The sequence below is a fragment of the Sus scrofa genome, chromosome 14, assembly GCF_054392235.1.
Source record: "Sus scrofa isolate SSC_HxYL_T2T_F1_AM1 chromosome 14, Sscrofa_HxYL_maternal_Yorkshire_Landrace_v2.0, whole genome shotgun sequence".
Lineage (NCBI taxonomy): Eukaryota > Metazoa > Chordata > Mammalia > Artiodactyla > Suidae > Sus > Sus scrofa.
The window spans coordinates 15,160,974-15,170,609 of NC_139396.1; the positions used below are offsets into that span (position 1 = coordinate 15,160,974).

General features: G+C 37.5%; 1 pseudogene across 1 annotated transcript; it reads right to left on the bottom strand.

The window, feature by feature from the left end:
• Positions 1 to 4,523: 4,523 nt before the first annotated feature.
• LOC100513317 (coiled-coil-helix-coiled-coil-helix domain-containing protein 2 pseudogene) lies at positions 4,524 to 5,331 on the bottom strand (annotated as a pseudogene). Its single transcript, XR_001301722.3, has one exon. The product of XR_001301722.3 is annotated as a coiled-coil-helix-coiled-coil-helix domain-containing protein 2 pseudogene (transcript).
• Positions 5,332 to 9,636: the final 4,305 nt, after the last annotated feature.

Below are 9,636 nucleotides of genomic sequence, written 5' to 3' on the forward strand. Positions count from 1 at the left end.
GTACAGCATGTGCAATATAGTCAGTAATATTGTAATTTGTATGGTGTCATATTGTAACTAGACTTATCATAGTAATCATCTTGTAATGTATAGAAATATTGAATCACTATGTTGTGTACCTGGAACTAAAATAATATTGTAGGTTGATTATGCTTCAGTTTAAAAAAAAATGAATTCTTTGAAATGATCAATAGCATTGATAAGCCTCTAGCCAGGCTGACTAAGAAAAAAAGAGAAAATACAAATTACTCAGATCCAAAATGAAAGAGGGACATTAATATAGATCCCATGGATTTTAAAAGGATAATTAAAGAATGCTATGAACAAACCTATGTCCACACATCTATTAATCTGGATTAAATGGAGTAATTCCTTGAAAGATACATCTGCCAAAACTCTTCCAAGAAGAAAAAGACTGAATAGGCCTTTATCTATTAAAGGAATTGAATCAATAATTAATAACCTTTCAAAACAGAAAACAGCAAGCCCACATAGGTTCACTGGTAAATTCAAACTTTTAAGGAAGAAATTATGCCAATTCTATACAATCTCTTCAAGAAGACAGAAGCAGAGGGGACATCTCCTAACTCATTATCCAAGGCCAACATTACCTTAAAACCAAAACCAGATAGTCTTAAAGGAAAACTACGGACCAATATCTCTCATGAACACAAATGCAGAAATCTTCAACAAAATATTAGCAAATCGAAACTGAAAATGTATGAAGAGAATTTTACATGATAACCATGTGTGATTTATGCCAAGTCTGCAAGGTCAGTTTATCATTTGGAAATTCATTTAATGTAATCCTTCACATTAACATGCTAAAGAAAAAAATATAGGAGTTCCCATTTGGCTCGGGTTAAGAATGCAACATAGTGTCTGTGAGAATGTGAGTTCAACCCCTGGTTTTGCTCAATAGGTTAAGGATCTAGCATTGCTGTGGCTGTAGCTGTGGCATAGGCCCTCAGCTGCAGCTTAATTCAACCCCTAGCCTGGGAACTTCTATATGCCACAGGTGTGGCCTTAAAAGAAAAAAAAAAGAAAAATTGCATGATCATATCAACGGATACAGAAAAGTATCTGATAAAATCCAACACTCTTTTTTTTAAAGTTGATAAACATAATAAAATTAGTTTAATATTGTATATGCAGGTCATATTCTACTATTTGGCACCTAATATTATGAAGCAGGGTTTTGTGCCACATCATACAGTAATGTTTGGAAACATAATATTTAAAAACTGGGCAATTTCCTGCTTAATGTATCAACTATATTTTTGAACATTTGTTTCTTTTTTTTCTATGATAAATAACTCCGCATGGAAATTCTCATACGTCCTTATATCTTTGATTAACTCTCCAAATACCTCTTAGCAAACTAGAAATAGAGGGAATTTCACAACTTGATAAAGAACATCTACACAAAATCAACAGCTAACTCATACTTAATGGTCAGTTGCCTGAAGCTTTTCTACTCAGAGCAGGAATAAGGCAGATGTCCTCTCTCTCCACTCCTTTTCAAAATTATACCAGAAGTTCTAGATAATTCAGTAATATCAAAAAGGAAATAAAAGCTATATAGGATGGACAAGAAGAAGTAAAACTGTCTGTTCATTGATGACATGATTGTCTATATAGAAAATACAAAAGAATTAACAAAAAAAGTTCTGGGACTTTTTCTTATAGCAAGATCACAGGATACAAGTTTAATGTGCTAAAACTAACACTTTCTTTGTAGTAGCAATAAACAAGTAGAATTTGAAATTTAAAACACATTGCCATTTACATTAGCCTCAAGAAATCAAATACTTAGGTATAAATCTAACAAAATTCATTCAAGATCGATACAAGAAAAACTATAAAACTCTGATGAAAAAAATAAAGAACTAGGTAAATGTAGAGATATTTCATGTCCATGCATGGGAAACTCAATATTGGCAAGATGTTGGCCCTTTGAAACTTGATTTATAGATTCAATGCAGTCTCTTCGAAAATGCTGGCCTTATTTTGTGGATATTAACTAAGTGATTCTAAAGTTTATCCAGAATGGAAAAAGACCCAGAATAGCCAGTATTGAAGGAGGAGAGTAAAGTTGGAGGACTGACACTGCCTGACTTCAAGACTTATGATAAAGCTATAGTAATCAAGACCACGTGGTACTGGTGAAAGAACGGTCAAACAGATCATTGAAACAGAATAAAGAACCCAGAGAGAGACTCACGTAAGTGTAGTGAACTGATCTTGAAGAAATACAATGGAGAAAAGATGGTCTCTTCAACAAATAGTGCTAGAACAACTAGATAGCCATATATATCCTCGTATTTAAAAACATAAGAATCTAGGGATAGAACTTACACATTTAAAAAATATGATTGATTTATAATGTTCTGTCAATTTCTGCTGTACAGCAAAATAACCCAGTCACACACACACACACACACACACACACACACACATATATATATATATATATATATATATATATATATACACCTTCTTTTTCTCACATTATCCTCCATCATGTTCCATCACAAGTGATTAGATATATAGTTCTCTGTGCTATACAGCAGGATCTCCTTGCTTATCCATTCCAAATGCAAGAGTTTTCATCTACTAACCTGAGATTCCCAATTCATCCCAGTCCCTCCCCAGCCCCACTACATACACTCTTCTGTCCTACATGTCCATGATCTTTTCTGTTTTGTAGATAGATAATTGCTGCCATATTTTAGACTCCACATGTAAGTTATATCATATGGGGTCTGTCTATCTCTTTATGACTTACTTCACTCAGTAGAAGAGTCTCTAGGTACATACATGTTGTTGCAAATGGCATTATTTGGTCCTTTTTATGGCTGAGTAGTATTCCATTGTATATATGCACCGCATCTTCCTAAACACCCATTCAGATGGGCAATTAGATTGTTTCCATGTCTTGGCTATTGTGAATAGTGCTGCCATGAGCATACAGGTGCATGTATCTTTTTCAATGAATTTTTTTTTGTCTGGATATATGCTCAGGAGTAGGTCATACTCAGGAGTAGTTCCATATTTAGTTTTCTGAGATATTACCTTATTGTTTTTTATACTGGTTTTACCTATTTACATTCTCATCAACAGTGTAGGAGGGTTCCCTTTTCTCCACATCCTCTCCAGCAGTTGTTATGTGTTGACTTGTTAATGATGGCCACTCTAACTGGCGGGAGGTGGTATCTCATTGTAGTTTTGATTTGCATTTCTCTAATAATTAGTGATGCTGAGCATTTTTTCTTGTGCCTGTTGGCCATCTATATGCCTTCTTTGGAGAAATGTCTTTTTAGGCCTTCTGCCCATTTTTCAATTGGGTTGTTTGTTTTTTTGCTATTGAATTGTATGAGTTGTTTGTATATTTTAGAGATTAAACCTTTGTCAGTTGAGTCCGTTGCAAAATTTTTCTCCCATTCTGTAGGTTGTCTTTTTTTAAAAATGATTTCCTTTGCTGTGCAGAAGCTTTTGAGTTTAATTAGGGCCCACTGGGTGTCATACAGTTTTTGTAGTATACTATATTCTTCTTCTTTTTACAATCCTTTAAAAATTTGTAAAAACTTTTTAAAATTATTTTAGCTTATGGCCTCTACAGAAGCAGTTGATGAGCAGGATTTGGCCTGTGAGTTATAGTATCCTGATCCCTGGACAAAAAATTTCAAAATTAATTGATATAAAAAAGAAAATTGAAATCAATTGAAAAACTCCAAATCCATTCATCATAAAAACTCTGGTAGGAGTTCCCTCTGGCACAATGGGATTGGCAGCATCTCTGCAGTGCCAGGATGCAGGTTTGATCCTTGTCCGGCACAGTGGGTTAAAGAAGCTGGCATTGCCACAGCTCTGGTGTAGGTCGCAACTTTGGCTCAGATCTGATCCCTGGCCCGGGAATTCCATAAGCTGCAGGGTGCTACTCCCCCAAAAAACCCCTCTAGTATATTAGGAATAGAAAGGAACTTCCTTAATAAATGGTACCTACAAAAAATCTATAATTAACATCAGGATTAGTATGAAAGGTTTCATATTTTACCCCAGGATCAAGAACAAAGCAAAGATATACATTTTTTTTAACATCATAGGCTGACTAGCCAGTATGATAAAGCAAGGGGAGAAAAAACCATATAGACTGGAACGGATGACATGATCATTAAAGTAGAAATCTCTAGAGTCTATTTTTAAAGGCTACTAGACTTAACAAGTGAATTTAGCATAGTTGCCTAATAAAAGGTCAACATATGGAGTTCCTGGTGTGGCACAACAGGGATCAGCAGCATCTTGGGAGAACTGGGTTGAGGTTCCATCTCCCGTTTGGCACAGTGGGTGAAGGATCTGGAATTGCTGCTGCTGTGACTTAGGTCACAACTCTGGCTTGGATCTGATCCCTGGCCCAGGAACTTCATATGCTGCAGGGTGGCCAGAAATGAAAAAGAAAAAGAAAAGGTCAACATACAAAAATTAAAATGCAATTTATACAATATTAATGTATAAATCTGTTTTTTTTTTGTTTTTTTTGAAAGAAAATCTCTTTATTCTAATTAATTCACAAACAATAACATCAGAAAAGCATGTTTCAGAGGCCACATAAACATCTGCCCAGCCCCAAACTCAGTACTCAATGAACTTCCACATCAGAAGAATACCCTCCTCCACTGCAATTCTGAAGCACGAAAGCTATTAGTGATAGAGGAGAGGTTTAATCTTGATTTCACACTTTATATCTTCATGATCAATCACATTTTTATGCTAAATCAACCAGGTCATGGGGGGTGATTTTTCATGTCTTCAATGGAGCTTCTTGATTAAGATAATCCCTTTGCCAGTCTGCATTGTTTCAAAACCTCGCTGAAACCCTCACAAAGCTTAAGGTCACCCTGGTTCTGGGCACACTCCAAAAACTGTTTCACCTCATAGAAGCATGGGCCAATCTGCTGCTGCTGTGCTGGCTGGGCTCCCTGAGGCTCCTGGTAAGTGATGTCAGGTCTTGAGGGCTCAGCACTACTTCCTCCACCGAAGCCCCCAGTGATCGCATGACCTATCGTGTGGCCGACGGCAGAACCCACAACCACGCCGGCTACAGTGGTTGCCATCTGGGCCATGAGACCTGGCTGCTGAGGTGCAGCAGCAGGGGAGCCAACAGCAGATGGTGGAGCTGCTGCTGGTGGCTGAGCTGCCAGCGCTGGCCTGGGTGCAGCTCTCATCTGAGGTGCCCGGCTAGCCGGAGGGGCCATGTGGAAACTGCGGCCTCGGCTTCCACGAGGCATCGTAACTGCGCAACGAACGCGAACCTAGAAGACAGAGAAACTCAGAGAAGACCCTGGCGGCTTCTCATAAATCTGTTTTTAAAATACCTTTTATTAAAGAAAAAGGAAATACTTTGATATAAACCTGAAAATGTGTGCAGGAGCTATATGCTTAAAAATAAAAAAAAAAAGCGAATGAAGAAGATCAAAAGACGTCTAAAAATCTAAATAAATGGAGAGATATATTATGATCATGGATTGAAAAATTAAATATGGTTAAGATGCTAATTTTAAAAAAAAGTGATCTATAGATTTAACACAACTCCAGTCAAAACCCCAGGACCACTCATTGTTTATATTGACAACTTAATTTTAAATTCTATATAGAAAGTGAGAGGAACTTGAACAGCCAAAATAATTTTGAAAAGAAGAAAATCTGATTTTAAGACTTACTATAAAATCACAGTTATCAAGACAGTATGGTAATAGTAAGAGGTTAACCACACACAAACACATAGATCAAAGGAACAGGACAGATTGTAGGTGTGAATCCACACAAATGTAAGCTTTTTCATTGAGGTACATTTACATAACATGAAATTCATCATTTTAACTCTCTCTTTTTTCTTTTTTAAGTCACTTTAGGGCCTCACCTGTGGAACATGGAGGTTCCCAAGTTAGGGGTCGAATTATAGCTATGGCTGCCAGCCTGCACCACAGCCATAGCAATTTAGGATTTGAGCCATGTCTACAACACCACAGCTCATGGCATTGCTGGATCCTTAACCCACTCAGTGAGGCCAGGGATCAAACCTGTGTCCTCATGGATTCTAGTTAGATTCGTTTCCGCTGAGTCATGATGGGAATTCCTCATTATTTTAACCATTTTTAATAGTATATAGTTCAATGCTATCTTTGGTATTAAGGTCTGTAGTAATTTCCTTACTTTTGTTTCTTATTTTAATCGGAGTCTTTTCTCAAAGATTTGTCAATTTTGTTGCTCTTTGAAAATATCTTTGGTTCATTTATTTTCCCTCTTGTTTCTCTGTTCTTTATCTCCACTCTAATCTTCATTATTACCTTCCTTCTGCTAGTTTTGTTTTTCCAAGTGCTTTAAGGTGCCAATTTAAGTGGCTAATTGGAGACATTTTTTAATGTAGGAACATAGGCATTTAAAGCTACAAATTTCCTTCTGAGCATATTTCACTGCATCACAAAAATTTTGGTACAGCATGTTTACGTTTCTTTCATTTGTGTCTTCTAATTTGTCTTGTGATCTTTACTTTAGCCCACTGGTTGTTTAAGAGCATGTTACTGTGTGCATATTTGTGAATTTCCCAGTTTTCCTTCTGTTGGTGCTGGGGGTAATTTCATAGGAATTTCTTTACTAGTTTGAGCAGGGGAAGAAATTCATGAGTAGACCAGAAGAAGCAGAATTCTTGTAGAATGGATTCTGGCAATCTCTACACAGGACTACTGTTATTTTATCAACATGTGATAAAATAAGGTTATATTTTATTGAAATGACTCTCTCCAGCATTGACAACTACAGGAAACTTAAGTTTTGATCCTACGATGGGTGGAGGAAAAAACGTCAAGCAGAGACCTGCCTTCTCCCACAAGAATAAGAGATCATAATAAAGGCATTCATTCCTTCTACTCCAGCAGCAAGATTTAAACCTTGCATTTGGAAACAGAGCATAGAAACAGATACTCCTGTTGGTGCAGAGTTACACAATTTTTTTTAAATGGCTGCATCGAAGGCATATGGAAGTTCCCAGGCCAGGGACTGAATTCCAGCCGCAGCTGCAACCCCATGCCTTGCAGCAAGCCAGATCCTTTAACCCACTGCACCAGGCCAGGAATCGAACTGGTGCCTCTGCTTTGATTAGTTAGATTCTAAACCCACCTTGTCACAGCAGGAACTCCTACATACTTTCTTTTCATTTTTCATGTTTCATTTCTTTTTTGGCTGCCCTGAAGGCGTATGGAGTTTCTGGGCCAGGGATCAGATCCAAGCCACAGTTGTGACCTGTGCTACTGGTATGGCAACATTGGATCTTTAACCCACTGTGCCGGGTCAGGGATCAAACCTTTGTCCTGGCCCTGCAGAGATGCCACCAATCCCATTGTGCTTTTTAAATGCCAACTTTTCTACATTTCACACCAGTAAAGCTGCACTTAAATTGATGTTACTTATAATGGTCATGAGATGAGTGATGTAGCTCCACAGTTTATTACTGCATCTCCAATTCCTAGAAATGTCACTTCATTGAAATGCCCAGTAAACGACTGACTTGTATTACTTTAACGATTCTCCTATTAATACTCTTAGAATTGATTTCCAGTTTGGAAGTACTACTACAGTGAGAAGTGAATTACTATAATATCCTCTTTTTTATGTTTTTATTTTCTTTTGCTAACATGTTCTCAACTTTAGAAATTCTTCTCTGAATGGTTTCACAGATGCGAACTTCAGGACAGAGGTGGAGGAGTGAGAGTCTACTGCTGCAGAAGAAACAGAAGGACAGATTCCTTTTTTTGGTCCTTTTGTCTTTTTGGGGCACACCCACAGCATATGGAGGTTCCCAGGCTAGGGGTCCAACTGGAACTGTAGCCACCGGCCTATGCCAGAGCCACAGCAATGCAGCATATGAGCTGTGTCTGCAACCTACACCACTCTCATGGCAAGCTGGATCCTTCAGCCCACTGAGTGAGGTGAGGGATCAAACCCACATCCTCATGGATGCTAGTTGGGTTCACTAACTACTGAGCCATGACAGGAACTCCAGGACAGGTTCCTTTTGAGGTAACATGATACCATGAATAAATTAGTACATTTGTCACCTTTTAAAATTACAATGGCTAGCCTCATGGGGAAATTGGAAGAGATGCTAAAATATATTGGCCTCCTTCAATTTAGTTTCCTGAATGAGGTGGTGAGACAGATGAGCTCTGAAGTCCATTTGAGCTCAAGGTTTTTATTCTTCTTGACCTGATAGTGCCAGGGAAGGTGGCAGCATTTCAGGGCTGATGCAGGTGCACTGGGTTTATGGAAGCCAAGATGATAAGCCTCACATGAGCTCCATGGGATGAGGTTCTGCTCTCAGGACATGCTGGCAGCCACCCCCACTTAGGACATAACCTGAATTTTAATGACTGAAGACATAGGTACCCTGTGGATATTTTCATAAATGCCAAAGTTCACACATTGTGGCTGATTGACTATAATGGCTAATAAACTTCAACAGAGTTTTTGCAAGGAACTGTATCTTATGATGAACACCATACTAGATGCTGATTGTCTGTTATTATTAATGCTATCTTCCCGAAATGTATTATGTATATTTATTTAGTCATGAACTATTAATAATTCATGGGATATCATATATGTTTGTAATCTTTGTGATATTCTTTCCTCCCAGAACAAAAAGTTAACTCTGTGTCAAAGAAGCCTTGCTTTGATAAGATTTCTGTGGAAATAGTCAATATCGATGTTCCTCCAGCAGATGTATTTTCACCAACTTATCTTCTATTATGAAAAATTTCTTCTATTATGAAAAATATTTTATATTGATATACAAGTGTGTGCACCCATGGGTTTCAACTTTCAGCAGTGACCTAAGTTTGTGTTGATTCTCTTGTTTTATATAAAAGAACTCCAAGCCATTATTAGTATTTTACTTCATTTTAAAGTAAAAGTGGGAGCTCCTCTTGTGCCTCTGTGTGTTAAGAACCCAACATAGTGTCCATGAGTCCCTGGCCTCGCTCAGTGGGTTAAGGATCCAGCATTACCTCAAGCTGTGGCATAGGTTACAGGTGTGGCTCTGATGTGGCATTGCTGTAGCTGTGGTCTAGGCTGGCTGCTGCAGCTCTGATTCGACCCCTAGCCTGGAAAATTCCATATGCCACAGGTTGGGTCCTAAAAAGAAAAAAAAGTAATAATAAATAAATTAAAAAATAAAAATAAAATGATGGTGTTTGTTGTGAGGCGTCAGGTTGTTTTAGGGATGATGATGTTCTACCAAACGATCTTTGCACATTAACAGCTTAAAAAATTGCTCATAGATATATTTCTTCAAGTGAATCTTTAAGAAATCAGATTTCCCCATAAACACAGAGCTTTGACATTCTAGTATATAATATAATTTATTTAATTCTACTTTCATACTTGTAATAATCACGAGGGTTGGTAGATGCTACATTTCTGAAACCCTGACATTAATTTAAGGAACTCAGCTGAAAAGATAAGGTTTCAGAAAATTGCAAGTGATGTAATGTTAACAGTTCATAGGACTCTGATACAAATCACCAGTTTGCATTCTCCTCCAATAGAAAAACTCACCACATTTCATCTTCCTAATGACTA